The sequence below is a fragment of the Chlorocebus sabaeus genome, chromosome 27 (genome assembly GCF_047675955.1).
Source record: "Chlorocebus sabaeus isolate Y175 chromosome 27, mChlSab1.0.hap1, whole genome shotgun sequence".
NCBI classification, from domain to species: Eukaryota; Metazoa; Chordata; class Mammalia; order Primates; family Cercopithecidae; genus Chlorocebus; species Chlorocebus sabaeus.
Window position 1 is genome coordinate 526,986 of NC_132930.1, and position 22,666 is coordinate 549,651.

The window sequence follows — 22,666 nt, forward strand, 5'->3', positions numbered from 1 at the left end:
GAAAGCTTCTTTCCAGTTTTGAACGGAAGATATTTCCTTTTTCACCATAGCCCTCTATGGGCTTCCAAATATCCCTTTGCCAATTCCACAAGAACAGCCTTAGCGAAAGGCTTCTTGAAGGGAAAGATGTAACTCTGTGAGATGAATTAACAGAACACAGAGCAGTTTCTCAGAAAGCTTCTTTCCAGTTTTGAACGGAAGATATTTCCTTTTTCACCATAGCCCTCTAAGGGCTTCAAAATATCTCTCTGCCAATTCCCCAAGAACAGCCTTAGCGACAGGCTTCTTGAAGGGAAAGATGTAACTCTGTGAGATGAATTAACAGAACACAGAGCAGTTTCTCAGAAAGCTTCTTTCCAGTTTTGAACGGAAGATATTTCCTTTTTCACCATAGCCCTCTATGGGCTTCCAAATATCCCTTTGCCAATTCCACAAGAACAGCCTTAGCGAAAGGCTTCTTGAAGGGAAAGATGTAACTCTGTGAGATGAATTAACAGAACACAGAGCAGTTTCTCAGAAAGCTTCTTTCCAGTTTTGAACGGAAGATATTTCCTTTTTCACCATAGCCCTCTATGGGCTTCCAAATATCCCTTTGCCAATTCCACAAGAACAGCCTTAGCGAAAGGCTTCTTGAAGGGAAAGATGTAACTCTGTGAGATGAATTAACAGAACATAGAACAGTTTCTCAGAAAGCTTCTTTCCAGTTTTGAACGGAAGATATTTCCTTTTTCACCATAGCCCTCTATGGGCTTCCAAATATCCCTTTGCCAATTCCACAAGAACAGCCTTAGCGAAAGGCTTCTTGAAGGGAAAGATGTAACTCTGTGAGATGAATTAACAGAACACAGAGCAGTTTCTCAGAAAGCTTCTTTCCAGTTTTGAACGGAAGATATTTCCTTTTTCACCATAGCCCTCTATGGGCTTCCAAATATCTCTCTGCCAATTCCCCAAGAACAGCCTTAGCGACAGGCTTCTTGAAGGGAAAGATGTAACTCTTTGAGATGAATTAACAGAACACAGAGCAGTTTCTCAGAAAGCTTCTTTCCAGTTTTGAACGGAAGATATTTCCTTTTTCACCATAGCCCTCTATGGGCTTCCAAATATCCCTTTGCCAATTCCACAAGAACAGCCTTAGCGAAAGGCTTCTTGAAGGGAAAGATGTAACTCTGTGAGATGAATTAACAGAACACAGAGCAGTTTCTCAGAAAGCTTCTTTCCAGTTTTGAACGGAAGATATTTCCTTTTTCACCATAGCCCTCTATGGGCTTCCAAATATCCCTTTGCCAATTCCACAAGAACAGCCTTAGCGAAAGGCTTCTTGAAGGGAAAGATGTAACTCTGTGAGATGAATTAACAGAACACAGAGCAGTTTCTCAGAAAGCTTCTTTCCAGTTTTGAACGGAAGATATTTCCTTTTTCACCATAGCCCTCTATGGGCTTCCAAATATCTCTCTGCCAATTCCCCAAGAACAGCCTTAGCGACAGGCTTCTTGAAGGGAAAGATGTAACTCTGTGAGATGAATTAACAGAACACAGAGCAGTTTCTCAGAAAGCTTCTTTCGAGTTTTGAACGGAAGATATTTCCTTTTTCACCATAGCCCTCTATGGGCTTCCAAATATCCCTTTGCCAATTCCACAAGAACAGCCTTAGCGAAAGGCTTCTTGAAGGGAAAGATGTAACTCTGTGAGATGAATTAACAGAACACAGAGCAATTTCTCAGAAAGCTTCTTTCCAGTTTTGAACGGAAGGTATTTCCTTTTTCACCATAGGCCTCTATGGGCTTCCAAATATCCCTTTGCCAATTCCACAAGAACAGCCTTAGCGAAAGGCTTCTTGAAGGGAAAGATGTAACTCTGTGAGATGAATTAACAGAACACAGAGCAGTTTCTCAGAAAGCTTCTTTCCAGTTTTGAACGGAAGATATTTCCTTTTTCACCATAGGCCTCTATGGGCTTCCAAATATCCCTTTGCCAATTCCACAAGAACAGCCTTAGCGAAAGGCTTCTTGAAGGGAAAGATGTAACTCAGTGAGATGAATTAACAGAACACAGAGCAGTTTCTCAGAAAGCTTCTTTCCAGTTTTGAACGGAAGATATTTCCTTTTTCACCATAGCCCTCTATGGGCTTCCAAATATCCCTTTGCCAATTCCACAAGAACAGCCTTAGCGAAAGGCTTCTTGAAGGGAAAGATGTAACTCTGTGAGATGAATTAACAGAACTTAGAACAGTTTCTCAGAAAGCTTCTTTCCAGTTTTGAACGGAAGATATTTCCTTTTTCAACATAGCCCTCTATGGGCTTCCAAATATCCCTTTGCCAATTCCACAAGAACAGCCTTAGCGAAAGGCTTCTTGAAGGGAAAGATGTAACTCTGTGAGATGAATTAACAGAACACAGAGCAGTTTCTCAGAAAGCTTCTTTCCAGTTTTGAACGGAAGATATTTCCTTTTTCACCATAGCCCTCTATGGGCTTCCAAATATCCCTTTGCCAATTCCACGAGAACAGCCTTAGCGAAAGGCTTCTTGAAGGGAAAGATGTAACTCTGTGAGATGAATTAACAGAACACAGAGCAGTTTCTCAGAAAGCTTCTTTCCAGTTTTGAACCGAAGATATTTCCTTTTTCACCATAGCCCTCTATGGGCTTCCAAATATCCCATTGCCAATTCCACAAGAACAGCCTTAGCGAAAGGCTTCTTGAAGGGAAAGATGTAACTCTGTGAGACGAATTAACAGAACACAGAGCAGTTTCTCAGAAAGCTTCTTTCCAGTTTTGAATGGAAGATATTTCCTTTTTCACCATAGCCCTCTATGGGCTTCCAAATATCACTTTGCCAATTCCACAAGAACAGCCTTAGCGAAAGGCTTCTTGAAGGGAATGATGTATATGTGTGAGATGAATTAACAGGAAACAGAGCAGTTTCTCAGAAAGATTCTTTCCAGTTTTGAACGGAAGGTATTTCCTTTTTCACCATAGCCCTCTATGGGCTTCCAAATATCCCTTTGCCAATTCCACAAGAACAGCCTTAGCGAAAGGCTTCTAGAAGGGAAAGATGTAACTCTGTGAGATGAATTAACTGAACACAGAGCAGTTTCTCAGAAAGCTTCTTTCCAGTTTTGAACGGAAGATATTTCCTTTTTCACCATAGCCCTCTATGGGTTTCCAAATATCGCTTTGCCAATTCCACAAGAACAGCCTTAGCGAAAGGCTTCTTGAAGGGAAAGATGGAATTCTGTGAGGTGAATGAACAGAACACAGAGCAGTTTCTCAGAAAGATTCTTTCCAGTTTTGAACGGAAGATATTTCCTTTTTCAGCATAGCCCTCTATGGGCTTCCAAATATCCCTTTGCCAATTGCACAAGAACAGCCTTAGCGAAAGGCTTCTTGAGGGGAAGATGTAACTCTGTGAGGTGAATCAACAGAACACAGAGCAGTTTCTCAGAAAGCTTATTTCCAGTTTTGAATGGAAGATATTTTCTTTTTCACCATAGCCCTCTAGGGGCTTCCAAATATCCCTTGGCCAATTCCACAAGAACAGCCTTCGCGAAAGGCTTCTTGAAGGGAAAGATGTAACCCTGTGAGAAGAATTAACAGAACACAGAGCAGTTTCTCAGAAAGCTTCTTTCCAGTTTGAACGGAAGATATTCCCTTTTTCAGCCTAGCCCTCTATGGGCTTCCAAATATCCCTTTGTCAATTCCACAAGAACAGCCTTAGCGAAAGGCTTCTTGAAGGGAAAGATGTAACTCTGTGAGATGAATTAAAAGAACACAGAGCAGTTTCTCAGAAACCTTCTTTCCAGTTTTGAACGGAAGATATTTCCTTTTTCACCATAGCCCTCTATGGGCTTCCAAATATCCCTTTGCCAATTCCCAAGAACAGCCTTAGTGAAAGGCTTCTTGAAGTGAAAGATGTAACACTGTGAGATGTATTAACAGAACACGGAGCAGTTTCTCAGAAAGCTTCTTTCCAGTTTTGAACGGAATATATCTCCTTTTTCACCATAGCCCTCTATGGGCTTCCCAATATCCCTTTGCCAATTCCGCAAGAACAGCCTTAGTGAAAGGCTTCTTGAAGGGAAAGATATAACTCTGTGAGATGGATTAACAGAACACAGAGCAGTTTCCCAGAAAGTTTCTTTCCGGTTTTGAACGGAAGATATTTCCTTTTTCACCATAGCCTTCTATGGGCTTCCAAATATCCCTTGGCCAATTTCACAAGAACAGCCTTAGCGAAAGGCTTCTTGAAGGGAAAGATGTAATTCTGTGAGATGAATTAACAGAACACAGAGCAGTTTCTCAGAAAGCTTCTTTCCAGTTTTGAACGTAAGATATTTCCTTTTTCACCATAGCCCTCTATGGGCTTCCAAATATCCCTTTGCTAATTCCACAATTACAACCTTAGCGAAAGGCTTCTTGAAGGGAAATATGTAATTCTGTGAGATGAATTAACAGAACACAGAGCAGTTTCTCAGAAAGCTTCTTTCCAGTTTTGAACGGAAGTTATTTCCTTTTTCACCATAGCCATCTATGGGCTTCCAAATATCCCTTTGCCAATTGCACAAGAACAGCCTTAGCGAAAGGCTTCTTGAGGGGAAAGATGTAACTCTGTGAGATGAATCAACAGAACACAGAGCAGTTTCTCAGAAAGCTTCTTTCCAGTTTTGAATGGAAGATATTTTCTTTTTCACCATAGCCCTCTAGGGGCTTCCAAATATCCCTTGGCCAATTCCACAAGAACAGTCTTAGCGAAAGGCTTCTAGAAGGGAAATATGTAATTCTGTGAGATGAATTAACAGAATACAGAGCAGTTTCTCAGAAAGCTTCTTTCCACTTTTGAATGGAAGATATTTCCTTTTTCACCATACCCTTTATGGGCTTCCAAATATCCCTCTGAAAATTCCCAAAGAATAGACTTAGCGAAAGGCTTCTTGAAGGGTGAGATGTAACTCTGTGAGATGAATTAACAGAACACAGAGCAGTTTCTCAGAAAGCTTCTTTCCAGTTTTGAACGGAAGATATTTCCTTTTTCACCATAGCCCTCTATGGGCTTCCAAATGTCACTTTGCCAATTCCAACAGAAAAGCCTTAGCGAAAGGCTTCTTGAAGGGGAAGATGTAACTCTGTGAGATGAATTAACAGAACACAGAGCAGTTTCTCAGAAAGCTTCTTTCCAGTTTTGAACGGAAGATATTTCCTTTTTAAACATAGCCCTCTATGGGCTTCCAAATGTCACTTTGCCAATTCCAACAGAAAAGCCTTAGAGAAAGACTTCTTGAAGGGAAAAATGTAACTCTGTGAGATTAATTAACAGAACACAGAGCAATTTCTCAGAAAGCTTCTTTCCAGTTTTGAACGGAAGATATTTCCTTTTTCACCATAGCCCTCTATGGGCTTCCAAATATCCCTTTGCCAATTCCCAAGAACAGCCTTAGTGAAAGGCTTCTTGAAGGGAAAGATGTAACTCTGTGAGATGAATTAACAGAACACAGAGCAATTTCTCAGAAAGCTTCTTTCCAGTTTTGAATGGAAGATATTTCCTTTTTCACCATAGCCCTCTATGGTCTTCCAAATATCACTTTGCCAATTCCACAAGAACAGCCTTAGCGAAAGGCTTCTTGAAGGGAATGATGTATATCTGTGAGATGAATTAACAGAAAACAGAGCAGTTTCTCAGAAAGATTCTTTCCAGTTTTGAACGGAAGGTATTTCCTTTTTCACCATAGCCCTCTAAGAGCTTCCAAATATCCCTTTGCCAATTCCACAAGAACAGCCTTAGCGAAAGGCTTCTTGAAGGGAAAGATGTAACTCTGTGAGATGAATTAACTGAACACAGAGCAGTTTCTCAGAAAGCTTCTTTCCAGTTTTGAACGGAAGATATTTCCTTTTTCACCATAACCCTCTATGGGTTTCCAAATATCGGTTTGCCAATTCCACAAGAACAGCCTTAGCGAAAGGCTTCTTGATGGGAAAGATGGAACTCTGTGAGGTGAATGAACAGAACACAGAGCAGTTTCTCAGAAAGATTCTTTCCAGTTTTGAACGGAAGATATTTCCTTTTTCACCATAGCCCTCTATGGATTTCCAAATATCCCTTTTCCAATTCCACAAGAACAGCCTTAGCGAAAGGCTTCTCGAAGGGAAAGATGTAACTCTGTGAGATGGATTAACAGCACACAGAGCAGTTTCTCAGAAAGCTTCTTTCCAGTTTTGAACGGAAGATATTTCCTTTTTCAGCAAAGCCCTCTATGGGCTTCCAAATGTCACTTTGCCAATTCCAACAGAAAAGCCTTAGAGAAAGGCTTCTTGAAGGGAAAGATGTAACTCTGTGAGATGAATTAATAGAACACAGAGCAGTTTCTCAGAAAGCTTCTTTCCAGTTTTGAACGAAAGATATTTCCTTTTTCACCATAGCCCTCTATGGGCTTCCAAATATCCCTCTGAAAATTCCCAAAGAATAGACTTAGCGAAAGGCTTCTTGAAGGGTAAGATGTAACTCTGTGAGATGAATTAACAGAACACAGAGCAGTTTCTCAGAAAGCTTCTTTCCAGTTTTGAACGGAAGATATTTCATTTTTCACCATAGCCCTCTATGGGCTTCCAAATGTCACTTTGCCAATTCCAACAGAAAAGCCTTAGCGAAAGGCTTCTTGAAGGGAAAGATGTAACTCTGTGAGATGAATTAACAGAACACAGAGCACTTTCTCAGAAAGCTTCTTTCCAGTTTTGAACGGAAGATATTTCCTTTTTCAACATAGCCCTCTATGGGCTTCCAAATGTCACTTTGCCAATTCCAACAGAAAAGACTTAGAGAAAGGCTTCTTGAAGGGAAAGATGTAACACTGTGAGATGAACTAACAGAACACAGAGCAGTTTCTCAGAAAGCTTCTTTCCAGTTTTGAACGGAAGATATTTCCTTTTTCACCATAGCCCTCTATGGGCTTCCAAATATCCCTTTGCCAATTCCCAAGAACAACCTTAGCGAAAGGCTTCTTGAAGGGAAAGATGTAACTCTGTGAGATGAATTAACAGAACACGGAGCAGTTTCTCAGAAACCTTCTTTCCAGTTTTGAACGTAATATATCTCCTTTTTCACCATAGCCCTCTATGGGCTTCCAAATATCCCTTTGCCAATTCCACAAGAACAGCCTTAGCGAAAGGCCTTTTGAAGGGAAAGGTGGAACTCTGTGAGGTGAATGAACAGAACACAGAGCAGTTTCTCAGAAAGATTCTTTCCAGTTTTGAACGGAAGATATTTCCTTTTTCACAATATCCCTCTATGGGTTTCCAAATAGCCCTTTGCCAATTCCACAAGAACAGCCTTAGCGAAAGGCTTCTTGAAGGGAAAGATGTAACTCTGTGAGATGAAATAACAGAACACAGAGCAGTTTCTTAGAAAGCTTCTTTCCAGTGTTGAACGGAAGATATTTCCTTTTTCTCCATAGCCCTCTATGGGCTTCCAAATATCACTTTGCCAATTCCACAAGAACAGCCTTAGCGACACGCTTCTTGAAGGGAAAGATGTATATGTGTGAGATGAATTAACAGGAAACAGAGCAGTTTCTCAGAAAGATTCTTTCCAGTTTTGAACGGAAGGTATTTCCTTTTTCACCATAGCCCTCTATGGGCTTCCAAATATCCCTTTGCCAATTCCACAAGAACAGCCTTAGCGAAAGGCTTCTAGAAGGGAAAGATGTAACTCTGTGAGATGAATTAACTGAACACAGAGCAGTTTCTCAGAAAGCTTCTTTCCAGTTTTGAACGGAAGATATTTCCTTTTTCACCATAGCCCTCTATGGGTTTCCAAATATCGCTTTGCCAATTCCACAAGAACAGCCTTAGCGAAAGGCTTCTTGAAGGGAAAGATGGAATTCTGTGAGGTGAATGAACAGAACACAGAGCAGTTTCTCAGAAAGATTCTTTCCAGTTTTGAACGGAAGATATTTCCTTTTTCAGCATAGCCCTCTATGGGCTTCCAAATATCCCTTTGCCAATTGCACAAGAACAGCCTTAGCGAAAGGCTTCTTGAGGGGAAGATGTAACTCTGTGAGGTGAATCAACAGAACACAGAGCAGTTTCTCAGAAAGCTTATTTCCAGTTTTGAATGGAAGATATTTTCTTTTTCACCATAGCCCTCTAGGGGCTTCCAAATATCCCTTGGCCAATTCCACAAGAACAGCCTTCGCGAAAGGCTTCTTGAAGGGAAAGATGTAACCCTGTGAGAAGAATTAACAGAACACAGAGCAGTTTCTCAGAAAGCTTCTTTCCAGTTTGAACGGAAGATATTCCCTTTTTCAGCCTAGCCCTCTATGGGCTTCCAAATATCCCTTTGTCAATTCCACAAGAACAGCCTTAGCGAAAGGCTTCTTGAAGGGAAAGATGTAACTCTGTGAGATGAATTAAAAGAACACAGAGCAGTTTCTCAGAAACCTTCTTTCCAGTTTTGAACGGAAGATATTTCCTTTTTCACCATAGCCCTCTATGGGCTTCCAAATATCCCTTTGCCAATTCCCAAGAACAGCCTTAGTGAAAGGCTTCTTGAAGTGAAAGATGTAACACTGTGAGATGTATTAACAGAACACGGAGCAGTTTCTCAGAAAGCTTCTTTCCAGTTTTGAACGGAATATATCTCCTTTTTCACCATAGCCCTCTATGGGCTTCCCAATATCCCTTTGCCAATTCCGCAAGAACAGCCTTAGTGAAAGGCTTCTTGAAGGGAAAGATATAACTCTGTGAGATGGATTAACAGAACACAGAGCAGTTTCCCAGAAAGTTTCTTTCCGGTTTTGAACGGAAGATATTTCCTTTTTCACCATAGCCTTCTATGGGCTTCCAAATATCCCTTGGCCAATTTCACAAGAACAGCCTTAGCGAAAGGCTTCTTGAAGGGAAAGATGTAATTCTGTGAGATGAATTAACAGAACACAGAGCAGTTTCTCAGAAAGCTTCTTTCCAGTTTTGAACGTAAGATATTTCCTTTTTCACCATAGCCCTCTATGGGCTTCCAAATATCCCTTTGCTAATTCCACAATTACAACCTTAGCGAAAGGCTTCTTGAAGGGAAATATGTAATTCTGTGAGATGAATTAACAGAACACAGAGCAGTTTCTCAGAAAGCTTCTTTCCAGTTTTGAACGGAAGTTATTTCCTTTTTCACCATAGCCATCTATGGGCTTCCAAATATCCCTTTGCCAATTGCACAAGAACAGCCTTAGCGAAAGGCTTCTTGAGGGGAAAGATGTAACTCTGTGAGATGAATCAACAGAACACAGAGCAGTTTCTCAGAAAGCTTCTTTCCAGTTTTGAATGGAAGATATTTTCTTTTTCACCATAGCCCTCTAGGGGCTTCCAAATATCCCTTGGCCAATTCCACAAGAACAGTCTTAGCGAAAGGCTTCTAGAAGGGAAATATGTAATTCTGTGAGATGAATTAACAGAATACAGAGCAGTTTCTCAGAAAGCTTCTTTCCACTTTTGAATGGAAGATATTTCCTTTTTCACCATACCCTTTATGGGCTTCCAAATATCCCTCTGAAAATTCCCAAAGAATAGACTTAGCGAAAGGCTTCTTGAAGGGTAAGATGTAACTCTGTGAGATGAATTAACAGAACACAGAGCAGTTTCTCAGAAAGCTTCTTTCCAGTTTTGAACGGAAGATATTTCCTTTTTCACCATAGCCCTCTATGGGCTTCCAAATGTCACTTTGCCAATTCCAACAGAAAAGCCTTAGCGAAAGGCTTCTTGAAGGGAAAGATGTAACTCTGTGAGATGAATTAACAGAACACAGAGCAGTTTCTCAGAAAGCTTCTTTCCAGTTTTGAACGGAAGATATTTCCTTTTTAAACATAGCCCTCTATGGGCTTCCAAATGTCACTTTGCCAATTCCAACAGAAAAGCCTTAGAGAAAGACTTCTTGAAGGGAAAAATGTAACTCTGTGAGATTAATTAACAGAACACAGAGCAATTTCTCAGAAAGCTTCTTTCCAGTTTTGAACGGAAGATATTTCCTTTTTCACCATAGCCCTCTATGGGCTTCCAAATATCCCTTTGCCAATTCCCAAGAACAGCCTTAGTGAAAGGCTTCTTGAAGGGAAAGATGTAACTCTGTGAGATGAATTAACAGAACACAGAGCAATTTCTCAGAAAGCTTCTTTCCAGTTTTGAATGGAAGATATTTCCTTTTTCACCATAGCCCTCTATGGTCTTCCAAATATCACTTTGCCAATTCCACAAGAACAGCCTTAGCGAAAGGCTTCTTGAAGGGAATGATGTATATCTGTGAGATGAATTAACAGAAAACAGAGCAGTTTCTCAGAAAGATTCTTTCCAGTTTTGAACGGAAGGTATTTCCTTTTTCACCATAGCCCTCTAAGAGCTTCCAAATATCCCTTTGCCAATTCCACAAGAACAGCCTTAGCGAAAGGCTTCTTGAAGAGAAAGATGTAACTCTGTGAGATGAATTAACTGAACACAGAGCAGTTTCTCAGAAAGCTTCTTTCCAGTTTTGAACGGAAGATATTTCCTTTTTCACCATAACCCTCTATGGGTTTCCAAATATCGGTTTGCCAATTCCACAAGAACAGCCTTAGCGAAAGGCTTCTTGATGGGAAAGATGGAACTCTGTGAGGTGAATGAACAGAACACAGAGCAGTTTCTCAGAAAGATTCTTTCCAGTTTTGAACGGAAGATATTTCCTTTTTCACCATAGCCCTCTATGGATTTCCAAATATCCCTTTTCCAATTCCACAAGAACAGCCTTAGCGAAAGGCTTCTCGAAGGGAAAGATGTAACTCTGTGAGATGGATTAACAGCACACAGAGCAGTTTCTCAGAAAGCTTCTTTCCAGTTTTGAACGGAAGATATTTCCTTTTTCAGCAAAGCCCTCTATGGGCTTCCAAATGTCACTTTGCCAATTCCAACAGAAAAGCCTTAGAGAAAGGCTTCTTGAAGGGAAAGATGTAACTCTGTGAGATGAATTAATAGAACACAGAGCAGTTTCTCAGAAAGCTTCTTTCCAGTTTTGAACGAAAGATATTTCCTTTTTCACCATAGCCCTCTATGGGCTTCCAAATATCCCTCTGAAAATTCCCAAAGAATAGACTTAGCGAAAGGCTTCTTGAAGGGTAAGATGTAACTCTGTGAGATGAATTAACAGAACACAGAGCAGTTTCTCAGAAAGCTTCTTTCCAGTTTTGAACGGAAGATATTTCATTTTTCACCATAGCCCTCTATGGGCTTCCAAATGTCACTTTGCCAATTCCAACAGAAAAGCCTTAGCGAAAGGCTTCTTGAAGGGAAAGATGTAACTCTGTGAGATGAATTAACAGAACACAGAGCACTTTCTCAGAAAGCTTCTTTCCAGTTTTGAACGGAAGATATTTCCTTTTTCAACATAGCCCTCTATGGGCTTCCAAATGTCACTTTGCCAATTCCAACAGAAAAGACTTAGAGAAAGGCTTCTTGAAGGGAAAGATGTAACACTGTGAGATGAACTAACAGAACACAGAGCAGTTTCTCAGAAAGCTTCTTTCCAGTTTTGAACGGAAGATATTTCCTTTTTCACCATAGCCCTCTATGGGCTTCCAAATATCCCTTTGCCAATTCCCAAGAACAACCTTAGCGAAAGGCTTCTTGAAGGGAAAGATGTAACTCTGTGAGATGAATTAACAGAACACGGAGCAGTTTCTCAGAAACCTTCTTTCCAGTTTTGAACGTAATATATCTCCTTTTTCACCATAGCCCTCTATGGGCTTCCAAATATCCCTTTGCCAATTCCACAAGAACAGCCTTAGCGAAAGGCCTTTTGAAGGGAAAGGTGGAACTCTGTGAGGTGAATGAACAGAACACAGAGCAGTTTCTCAGAAAGATTCTTTCCAGTTTTGAACGGAAGATATTTCCTTTTTCACAATATCCCTCTATGGGTTTCCAAATAGCCCTTTGCCAATTCCACAAGAACAGCCTTAGCGAAAGGCTTCTTGAAGGGAAAGATGTAACTCTGTGAGATGAAATAACAGAACACAGAGCAGTTTCTTAGAAAGCTTCTTTCCAGTGTTGAACGGAAGATATTTCCTTTTTCTCCATAGCCCTCTATGGGCTTCCAAATATCACTTTGCCAATTCCACAAGAACAGCCTTAGCGACACGCTTCTTGAAGGGAAAGATGTAACTCTGTGAGATGAATTAATAGAACACAGAGCAGTTTCTCAGAAGGCTTCTTTCCAGTTTTGAACGGAAGATATTTCCTTTTTCACCATAACCCTCTCTGGGCTACCAAATATCTCTTTGCCAATTCCACAAGAACAGCCTTAGCGAAAGGCTTCTTGAAGGGAAAGATGTAACTCTGTGAGACGAATTAACAGAACATAGAGCAGTTTCTCAGAAAGCTTCTTTCCAGTTTTGAATGGAAGATATTTCCTTTTTCACCTTAGCCCTCTATGGGCTTCCAAATATCACTTTGCCAATTCCACAAGAACAGCCTTAGCGAAAGGCTTCTTGAAGGGAATGATGTATATCTGTGAGATGAATTAACAGAAAACAGAGCAGTTTCTCAGAAAGATTCTTTCCAGTTTTGAACGGAAGGTATTTCCTTTTTCACCATAGCCCTCGATGGGCTTCCAAATATCCCTTTGCCAATTCCACAAGAACAGCCTTAGCGAAAGGCTTCTAGAAGGGAAAGATGTAACTCTGTGAGATGAATTAACTGAACACAGAGCAGTTTCTCAGAAAGCTTCTTTCCAGTTTTGAACGGAAGATATTTCCTTTTTCACCATAGCCCTCTATGGGTTTCCAAATATCCCTTTGCCAATTCCACAAGAACAGCCTTAGCGAAAGGCTTCTTGAAGTGAAAGATGGAATTCTGTGAGGTGAATGAACAGAACACAGAGCAGTTACTCAGAAAGCTTCTTTCCAGTTTTGAACGGAAGATATTTCCTTTTTCAGCATAGCCCTCTATGCTCTTCCAATTATCCCTTTGCCAATTCCACAAGAACAGCCTTAGCGAAAGGCTTCTTGAAGGGAAAGATGTAACTCTGTGAGATGAATTAACAGAACACAGAGCAGTTTCTCAGAAAGCTTCTTTCCAGTTATGAACGGAAGTTATTTCCTTTTTCACCATAGCCCTCTATGGGCTTCCAAATATCCCTTTGCCAATTGCACAAGAACAGCCTTAGCGAAAGGCTTCTTGAGGGGAAAGATGTAACTCTGTGAGGTGAATCAACAGAACACAGAGCAGTTTCTCAGAAAGCTTATTTCCAGTTTTGAATGGAAGATATTTTCTTTTTCACCATAGCCCTCTAGGGGCTTCCAAATATCCCTTGGCCAATTCCACAAGAACAGCCTTCGCGAAAGGCTTCTTGAAGGGAAAGATGTAACCCTGTGAGAAGAATTAACAGAACACAGAGCAGTTTCTCAGAAAGCTTTTTTCCAGTTTGAACGGAAGATATTCCCTTTTTCAGCCTAGCCCTCTATGGGCTTCCAAATATCCCTTTGTCAATTCCACAAGAACAGCCTTAGCGAAAGGCTTCTTGAAGGGAAAGATCTAACTCTGTGAGATGAATTAAAAGAACACAGAGCAGTTTCTCAGAAAGCTTGTTTCCAGTTTTGACCGGAAGATATTTCCTTTTTCACCATAGCCCTCTATGGGCTTCCAAATATCACTTTGCCAATTCCACAAGAACAGCCTTAGCGAAAGGCTTCTTGAAGGGAATGATGTATATCTGTGAGATGAATTAACAGAAAACAGAGCAGTTTCTCAGAAAGATTCTTTCCAGTTTTGAACGGAAGGTATTTCCTTTTTCACCATAGCCCTCTAAGAGCTTCCAAATATCCCTTTGCCAATTCCACAAGAACAGCCTTAGCGAAAGGCTTCTTGAAGGGAAAGATGTAACTCTGTGAGATGAATTAACTGAACACAGAGCAGTTTCTCAGAAAGCTTCTTTCCAGTTTTGAACGGAAGATATTTCCTTTTTCACCATAACCCTCTATGGGTTTCCAAATATCGGTTTGCCAATTCCACAAGAACAGCCTTAGCGAAAGGCTTCTTGATGGGAAAGATGGAACTCTGTGAGGTGAATGAACAGAACACAGAGCAGTTTCTCAGAAAGATTCTTTCCAGTTTTGAACGGAAGATATTTCCTTTTTCACCATAGCCCTCTATGGATTTCCAAATATCCCTTTTCCAATTCCACAAGAACAGCCTTAGCGAAAGGCTTCTCGAAGGGAAAGATGTAACTCTGTGAGATGGATTAACAGCACACAGAGCAGTTTCTCAGAAAGCTTCTTTCCAGTTTTGAACGGAAGATATTTCCTTTTTCAGCAAAGCCCTCTATGGGCTTCCAAATGTCACTTTGCCAATTCCAACAGAAAAGCCTTAGAGAAAGGCTTCTTGAAGGGAAAGATGTAACTCTGTGAGATGAATTAATAGAACACAGAGCAGTTTCTCAGAAAGCTTCTTTCCAGTTTTGAACGGAAGATATTTCCTTTTTCACCATAGCCCTCTATGGGCTTCCAAATATCCCTTTGCCAATTCCCAAGAACAGCCTTAGTGAAAGGCTTCTTGAAGGGAAAGATGTAACTCTGTGAGATGAATTAACAGAACACGGAGCAGTTTCTCAGAAAGCTTCTTTCCAGTTTTGAACGGAATATATCTCCTTTTTCACCATAGCCCTCTATGGGCTTCCAAATATCCCTTTGCCAATTCCACAAGAACAGCCTTAGCGGAAGGCTTCTTGAAGGGAAAGATATAACTCTGTGAGATGGATTAACAGAACACAGAGCAGTTTCCCAGAAAGCTTCTTTCCGGTTTTGAACGGAAGATATTTCCTTTTTCACCATAGCCTTCTACGGGCTTCCAAATATCCCTTGGCCAATTCCAGAAGAACAGCCTTAGCGAAAGGCTTCTTGAAGGGAAAGTTGTAATTCTGTGAGATGAATTAACAGAACACAGAGCAGTTTCTCAGAAAGCTTCTTTCCAGTTTTGAACGGAAGATATTTCCTTTTTCACCATAGCCCACTATGGGCTTCCAAATATCCCTTTGCTAATTCCACAATTACAACCTTAGCGAAAGGCTTCTTGAAGGGAAATATGTAATTCTGTGAGATGAATTAACAGAACACAGAGCAGTTTCTCAGAAAGCTTCTTTCCAGTTTTGAACGGAAGTTATTTCCTTTTTCACCATAGCCCTCTATGGGCTTCCAAATATCCCTTTGCCAATTCCCAAGAACAGCCTTAGTGAAAGGCTTCTTGAAGGGAAAGATGTAACTCTGTGAGATGAATTAACAGAACACGGAGCAGTTTCTCAGAAACCTTCTTTCCAGTTTTGAACGGAATATATCTCCTTTTTCACCATAGCCCTCTATGGGCTTCCAAATATCCCTTTGCCAATTCCACAAGAACAGCCTTAGCGAAAGGCCTTTTGAAGGGAAAGGTGGAACTCTGTGAGGTGAATGAACAGAACACAGAGCAGTTTCTCAGAAAGATTCTTTCTAGTTTTGAACGGAAGATATTTCCTTTTTCACAATATCCCTCTATGGGTTTCCAAATAGCCCTTTGCCAATTCCACAAGAACAGCCTTAGCGAAAGGCTTCTTGAAGGGAAAGATGTAACTCTGTGAGATGAAATAACAGAACACAGAGCAGTTTCTTAGAAAGCTTCTTTCCAGTGTTGAACGGAAGATATTTCCTTTTTCTCCATAGCCCTCTATGGGCTTCCAAATATCACTTTGCCAATTCCATAAGAACAGCCTTAGCGACACGCTTCTTGAAGGGAAAGATGTAACTCTGTAAGATGAATTAATAGAACACAGAGCAGTTTCTCAGAAGGCTTCTTTCCAGTTTTGAACGGAAGATATTTCCTTTTTCACCATAACCCTCTCTGGGCTACCAAATATCTCTTTGCCAATTCCACAAGAACAGCCTTAGCGAAAGGCTTCTTGAAGGGAAAGATGTAACTCTGTGAGACGAATTAACAGAACATAGAGCAGTTTCTCAGAAAGCTTCTTTCCAGTTTTGAATGGAAGATATTTCCTTTTTCACCATAGCCCTCTATGGGCTTCCAAATATCACTTTGCCAATTCCACAAGAACAGCCTTAGCGAAAGGCTTCTTGAAGGGAATGATGTATATCTGTGAGATGAATTAACAGAAAACAGAGCAGTTTCTCAGAAAGATTCTTTCCAGTTTTGAACGGAAGGTATTTCCTTTTTCACCATAGCCCTCGATGGGCTTCCAAATATCCCTTTGCCAATTCCACAAGAACAGCCTTAGCGAAAGGCTTCTAGAAGGGAAAGATGTAACTCTGTGAGATGAATTAACTGAACACAGAGCAGTTTCTCAGAAAGCTTCTTTCCAGTTTTGAACGGAAGATATTTCCTTTTTCACTATAGCCCTCTATGGGTTTCCAAATATCGCTTTGCCAATTCCACAAGAACAGCCTTAGCGAAAGGCTTCTTGAAGGGAAAGATGGAATTCTGTGAGGTGAATGAACAGAACACAGAGCAGTTACTCAGAAAGCTTCTTTCCAGTTTTGAACGGAAGATATTTCCTTTTTCAGCATAGCCCTCTATGCTCTTCCAATTATCCCTTTGCCAATTCCACAAGAACAGCCTTAGCGAAAGGCTTCTTGAAGGGAAAGATGTAACTCTGTGAGATGAATTAACAGAACACAGAGCAGTTTCTCAGAAAGCTTCTTTCCAGTTATGAACGGAAGTTATTTCCTTTTTCACCATAGCCCTCTATGGGCTTCCAAATATCCCTTTGCCAATTGCACAAGAACAGCCTTAGCGAAAGGCTTCTTGAGGTTAAAGATGTAACTCTGTGAGGTGAATCAACAGAACACAGAGCAGTTTCTCAGAAAGATTATTTCCAGTTTTGAATGGAAGATATTTTCTTTTTCACCATAGCCCTCTAGGGTCTTCCAAATATCCCTTGGCCAATTCCACAAGAACAGCCTTCGCGAAAGGCTTCTTGAAGGGAAAGATGTAACCCTGTGAGAAGAATTAACAGAACACAGAGCAGTTTCTCAGAAAGCTTTTTTCCAGTTTGAACGGAAGATATTCCCTTTTTCAGCCTAGCCCTCTATGGGCTTCCAAATATCCCTTTGTCAATTCCACAAGAACAGCCTTAGCGAAAGGCTTGTTGAAGGGAAAGATGTAACTCTGTGAGATGAATTAAAAGAACACAGAGCAGTTTCTCAGAAAGCTTGTTTCCAGTTTTGAACGGAAGATATTTCCTTTTTCACCATAGCCCTCTATGGGCTTCCAAATATCCCTTTGCCAATTCCCAAGAACAGCCTTAGTGAAAGGCTTCTTGAAGGGAAAGATGTAACACTGTGAGATGTATTAACAGAACACGGAGCAGTTTCTCAGAAAGCTTCTTTCCAGTTTTGAACGGAATATATCTCCTTTTTCACCATAGCCCTCTATGGGCTTTCCAATATCCCTTTGCCAATTCCACAAGAACAGCCTTAGCGAAAGGCTTCTTGAAGGGAAAGATATAACTCTGTGAGATGGATTAACAGAACACAGAGCAGTTTCCCAGAAAGTTTCTTTCCGGTTTTGAACGGAAGATATTTCCTTTTTCACCATAGCCTTCTATGGGCTTCCAAATATCCCTTGGCCAATTCCACAAGAACAGCCTTAGCGAAAGGCTTCTTGAAGGGAAAGATGTAATTCTGTGAGATGAATTAACAGAACACAGAGCAGTTTCTCAGAAAGCTTCTTTCCAGTTTTGAACGTAAGATATTTCCTTTTTCACCATAGCCCTCTATGGGCTTCCAAATATCCCTTTGCTAATTCCACAATTACAACCTTAGCGAAAGGCTTCTTGAAGGGAAATATGTAATTCTGTGAGATGAATTAACAGAACACAGAGCAGTTTCTCAGAAAGCTTCTTTCCAGTTTTGAACGGAAGTTATTTCCTTTTTCACCATAGCCCTCTATGGGCTTCCAAATATCCCTTTGCCAATTGCACAAGAACAGCCTTAGCGAAAGGCTTCTTGAGGGGAAAGATGTAACTCTGTGAGATGAATCAACAGAACACAGAGCAGTTTCTCAGAAAGCTTCTTTCCAGTTTTGAATGGAAGATATTTTCTTTTTCACCATAGCCCTCTAGGGGCTTCCAAATATCCCTTGGCCAATTCCACAAGAACAGGCTTAGCGAAAGGCTTCTAGAAGGGAAATATGTAATTCTGTGAGATGAATTAACAGAACACAGAGCAGTTTCTCAGAAAGCTTCTTTCCAGTTTTGAATGGAAGATATTTCCTTTTTCACCATACCCTATATGGGCTTCCAAATATCCCTCTGAAAATTCCCAAAGAATAGACTTAGCGAAAGGCTTCTTGAAGGGTAAGATGTAACTCTGTGAGATGAATTAACAGAACACAGAGCAGTTTCTCAGAAAGCTTCTTTCCAGTTTTGAACGGAAGTTATTTCCTTTTTCACCATAGCCCTCTATGGGCTTCCAAATATCCCTTTGCCAATTGCACAAGAACAGCCTTAGCGAAAGGCTTCTTGAGGGGAAAGATGTAACTCTGTTAGGTGAATCAACAGAACACAGAGCAGTTTCTCAGAAAGCTTCTTTCCAGTTTTGAATGGAAGATATTTTCTTTTTCACCATAGCTCTCTAGGGGCTTCCAAATATCCCTTGGCCAATTCCACAAGAACAGCCTTCGCGAAAGGCTTCTTGAAGGGAAAGATGTAACCCTGTGAGAAGAATTAACAGAACACAGAGCAGTTTCTCAGAAAGCTTCTTTCCAGTTTGAACGGAAGATATTTCCTTTTTCAGCCTAGCCCTCTATGGGCTTCCAAATATCCCTTTGTCAATTCCACAAGAACAGCCTTAGCGAATGGCTTCTTGAAGGGAAAGATGTAACTCTGTGAGATGAATTAAAAGAACACAGAGCAGTTTCTCAGAAAGCTTGTTTCCAGTTTTGAACGGAAGATATTTCGTGTTTCACCATAGCCCTCTATGGGCTTCCAAATATCCCTTTGCCAATTCCACAAGAACAACCTTAGCGAAAGGCTTCTTGAAGGGAAAGATGTAATTCAGAGAGATGAATTAACAGAACACAGAGCAGTTTCTCAGAAAGCTTCTTTCCAGTTTTGAACGGAAGTTATTTCTTTTTTCACCATAGCCCTCTAGGGGTTCCAAATATCCCTTTGCCAATTCCACAAGAACAGCCTTAGCGAAAGGCTTCTTGAAGGGAAAGATGTAACTCTGTGAGATGAATTAACAGAACACAGAGCAGTTTCTCAAAAAGCTTCTTTCTAGTTTTGAACGGAAGATATTTCCTTTTTCAGCATAGCCCTCTATGGGCTTCCAAATGTCACTTTGCCAATTCCAAAAGAAAAGCCTTAGAGAAAGGTTTTTTGAAGGGAAAGATGTAACTCTGTGAGATGAATTAACAGAACACAGAGTAGTTTCTCAGAAAGCTTCTTTCCAATTTTGAACGGAAGATATTTCCTTTTTCACCCTAGCCCACTATGGGTTTCCAAATATCTCTTTGACAATTCCACAAGAACAGCCTTAGCGAAAGGCTTATTGAAGGGAAAGATGGAACTCTGTGAGATGAATGAACAGAACACAGAGCAGTTTCTAAGAAAGCTTCTTTCCAGTTATGAACGGAAGATATTTCCTTTTTCAGCATAGCCCTCTATGGGCTTCCCAATATCCCTTTGCCAATTCCACAAGAACAGCCTTAGCGAAAGGCTTCTTGAAGGGAAAGATGTAACTCTGTGAGATGGATTAACAGAACACAGAGCAGTTTCCCAGAAAGCTTCTTTCCGGTTTTGAACGGAAGATATTTCCTTTTTCACCATAGCCTTCTATGGGCTTCCAAATATCCCTTGGCCAATTCCAGAAGAACAGCCTTAGCGAAAGGCTTCTTGAAGTGAAAGATGTAATTCTGTGAGATGAATTAACAGAACACAGAGCAGTTTCTCAGAAAGCTTCTTTCCAGTTTTGAACGGAAGTTATTTCCTTTTTCACCAGAGCCCTCTATGGGCTTCCAAATATCCCTTTGTCAATTTCACAAAAACAGCCTTAGCGAAAGGCTTCTTGAAGGGAAATATGTAATTCTGTGAGATGAATTAACAGAACACAGAGCAGTTTCTCAGAAAGCTTCTTTCCAGTTTTGAATGGAAGATATTTCCTTTTTCACCATAGCCCTCTATGGGCTTCCAAATGTCACTTTGCCAATTCCAACAGAAAAGCCTTAGCGAAAGGCTTCTTGAAGGGAAAGATGTAACTCTGTGAGATGAATGAACAGAACACAGAGCAGTTTCTCAGAAAGCTTCATTCCAGTTTTGAACGGAAGATATTTCCTTTTTCAACATAGCCCTCTATGGGCTTCCAAATGTCACTTTGCCAATTCCAACAGAAAAGCCTTAGAGAAAGGCTTCTTGAAGGGAAAGATGTAACTCTGTGAGATGAATTAACACAACACAGAGCAGTTTCTCAGAAAGCTTCTTTCCAGTTTTGAACGGAAGATATTTCCTTTTTCACCATAGCCCTCTATGGGCTTCCAAATATCCCTTTGCCAATTCCCAAGAACAGCCTTAGTGAAAGGCTTCTTGAAGGGAAAGATGTAACTCTGTGAGATGAATTAAAAGAACACGGAGCAGATTCTCAGAAAGCTTCTTTCCAGTTTTGAATGGAAGATATTTCCTTTTTCACCATAGCCCTCTATGGGCTTCCAAATATCACTTTGCCAATTCCACAAGAACAGCCTTAGCGAAAGGCTTCTTGAAGGGAATGATGTATATCTTTGAGATGAATTAACAGAAAACAGAGCAGTTTCTCAGAAAGATTCTTTCCAGTTTTGAACGGAAGGTATTTCCTTTTTCACCATTAGCCCACTATGGGCTTCCAAATATCCCTTTGCCAATTCCACAAGAACAGCCTTAGCGAAAGGCTTCTTGAAGGGAAAGATGTAACTCTGTCAGATGAATTACCTGAACACAGAGCAGTTTCTCAGAAAGCTTCTTTCCAGTTTTGAACGGAAGATATTTCCTTTTTCACCATAACCCTCTATGGGTTTCCAAATATCGCTTTGCAATTCCACAAGAACAGCCTTAGCGAAAGGCTTCTTGAACGGAAAGATGGAACTCTGTGAGGTGAATGAACAGAACACAGAGCAGTTTCTCAGAAAGATTCTTTCCAGTTTTGAACGGAAGATATTTACTTTTTCACCATAGCCGTCTATGGATTTCCAAATATCCCTTTGCCAATTCCACAAGAACAGCCTTAGCGAAAGGCTTCTCGAAGGGAAAGATGTAACTCTGTGAGATGGATTAACAGAACACAGAGCAGTTTCTCAGAAAGCTTCTTTCCAGTTTTGAACTTAAGATATTTCCTTTTTCAGCATAGCCCTCTATGGGCTTCCAATTATCCCTTTGCCAAATCCACAAGAATAGCCTTAGCGAAAGGCTTCTTGAAGGGAAAGATGTAACTCTGTGAGATGAATTAACAGAACATAGAGCAGTTTCTCAGAAAGCTTCTTTCCAGTTTTGAACGGAAGATATTTCCTTTTTCACCATAGCCCTCTATGGGCTTCCAAATATCCCTTTGCCAATTCCCAAGAACAGCCTTAGTGAAAGGCTTCTTGAAGGGAAAGATGTAACTCTGTGAGATGAATTAACAGAACACGGAGCAGTTTCTCAGAAAGCTTCTTTCCAGTTTTGAACGGAATATATCTCCTTTTTCACCATAGCCCTCTATGGGCTTCCCAATATCCCTTTGCCAATTCCACAAGAACAGCCTTAGCGAAAGGCTTCTTGAAGGGAAAGATGTAACTCTGTGAGATGGATTAACAGAACACAGAGCAGTTTCCCAGAAAGTTTCTTTCCGGTTTTGAACGGAAGATATTTCCTTTTTCACCATAGCCTTCTATGGGCTTCCAAATATCCCTTGGCCAATTCCACAAGAACAGCCTTAGCGAAAGGCTTCTTGAAGGGAAAGATGTAATTCTGTGAGATGAATTAACAGAACACAGAGCAGTTTGTCAGAAAGCTTCTTTCCAGTTTTGAACGGAAGATATTTCCTTTTTCATCATAGCCCTCTATGGGCTTCCAAATATCCCTTTGCTAATTCCACAATTACAACCTTAGCGACAGGCTTCTTGAAGGGAAATATGTAATTCTGTGAGATGAATTAACAGAACACAGAGCAGTTTCTCAGAAAGCATCTTTCCAGTTTTGAACGGAAGTTATTTCCTTTTTCACCATAGCCCTCTAGGGGTTCCAAATATCCCTTTGCCAATTCCACAAGAACAGCCTTAGCGAAAGGCTTCTTGAAGGGAAAGATGTAACTCTGTGAGATGAATTAACAGAACACAGAGCAGTTTCTCAGAAAGCTTCTTTCCAGTTTTGAACGGAAGATATTTCCTTTTTCACCATAGCCCTCTATGGGCTTCCAAATATCCCTTTGCCAATTCCCAAGAACAGCCTTAGTGAAAGGCTTCTTGAAGGGAAAGATGTAACTCTGTGAGATGAATTAAAAGAACACGGAGCAGATTCTCAGAAAGCTTCTTTCCAGTTTTGAATGGAAGATATTTCCTTTTTCACCATAGCCCTCTATGGGCTTCCAAATATCACTTTGCCAATTCCACAAGAACAGCCTTAGCGAAAGGCTTCTTGAAGGGAATGATGTATATCTTTGAGATGAATTAACAGAAAAC